Genomic DNA, 1,692 nt, shown 5'->3' on the forward strand with positions numbered 1-1,692 from the left:
CCTCCCACACTCTTTGGGAAATGGATTGTTCTAAAAGTTTAGTATGAAGAGTCCCAAAGCTGCTCCCTCCCTCCGGTGTGGCTCACTGCAGGTCCTAGTGCCTACCCTTTCCACGTGTTGAAAAAAAAAAAAAAGAACCACACAGCTGCTCATAATTTACACCTAGCCACTCTTATTCATTCCCTCCTTCCGTTCACCCTCACCTTCCATCTACATTCATCCAAATCAATGGGAAAAACTTTCACCCATGGATGACTCAACCTCTTTTTATGTTTCTCTTAATGTCATCTTATGGTAAGGTCAAGTCCTTGCCGTGTTTAGTGAAAGCTTCCCGGACTGGCCTTGTAGTTCTACACCTGAGTCATAGCGAGCTTGGCAGTGAGTCTGAGTATGGGTTTGGTGCAACGTGCCGGTAAAACCACCCGCAACGTCAACGTAAGCCAAGTTAAACACTTACACGATCATTTCGTTATTATTATTATTATTACCATTTTCTTATGGCTTTTGCTAATACCATAAATATGTGCATGCTTTTGCAATTGAAATATTCAGTAGTGTACAGACCAGTGGCATTTATGGACTTATCATAATAGAACGTTGATGGTCTGCTGCAAGTAGGAATTCATCCCTGCTACTTGTCAATGGTAAATGAGGAAAAAATGGAAATAGAACAACAAGAAGAGTCCAACCATGCAGCTATGATATCCCCTCACCCTGGGTAGAAATCAGCCACACCCTGCATTCAGCAGGGCCTCCAGGCTCCAGTATCACAACAGTTACTCTGACATTTCTCTCCCTCTGTTGTTTATGCATCTTTATTTTCCTGTCTCTTAGTCTTGCTTTCTCACCCTTTCCCGGTTCTCTGTGTTCCTCTCTTTCACAGCTCCTCTCTGACCTGAACCATATCGCTGTCAGAGCCCCTGGCGCTGAGCAGACAGACAGCCCACCCCTCTGCTCTGACAGACGGAGACAGGAAAAAAAGAAAGAGAGACAACAAATGAGAGAAAGGATAGATTATGTGTCGGTCTCATCCCTTTTTCTACCTCCTCTCCATTCATTCAAAATGCTAATGTTGCTTTAGCGTTAATGAGAAAACTTTATTGGGTGCAAATGGGGCCTGGAAGAAATAACACGGTCGACAATTTGAGAGGGGTCTTTCCGCTGAAGAATTTTGACCCCCCGCTGTTGGGTTCAGTTCCAGGTGGGTATTTCATTGAAGCTGGTGGCTCTTTTCGGAGTTTTCCGTAGTGTGTGTGTGTACAAGCCCACGTCGCTGTCAAAACTGCTCAACCCTTGTTATCAATGCTGAGTCTGAAAGGGGAAACCCCAGACTGTGAACTTTGACACAGCGCTCCACTCTGGGGTTGAATAAGGGCGAGAAATGTCAAGAAGGGGTAAGCACTTTGGGTTTAGAGGTTGAAGAAGAGGTCGAAAGTGCACAAATATCCTCATGTTTCAGCCATTTTAAGGCTAGAGCTGCATAAATGTGACCTGGTTTCAGGCGTAGACTGATGCATAGATTATTTTGAACCTGCATTGTTTTCTTTTGTTTTGCTTTGCTTTGTTGTTTTCCAGTATGATCACATTTCATAACCTTGAGTCATTTGCATAAGCCGAACAATTTATGACATTTGACATATGAACAATGTAGTCTCACGTTTTATTAGAACAGAAAATTCTCCATATACCACA

Source organism: Sphaeramia orbicularis, chromosome 7 (genome assembly GCF_902148855.1).
Source record: "Sphaeramia orbicularis chromosome 7, fSphaOr1.1, whole genome shotgun sequence".
NCBI lineage: Eukaryota > Metazoa > Chordata > Actinopteri > Kurtiformes > Apogonidae > Sphaeramia > Sphaeramia orbicularis.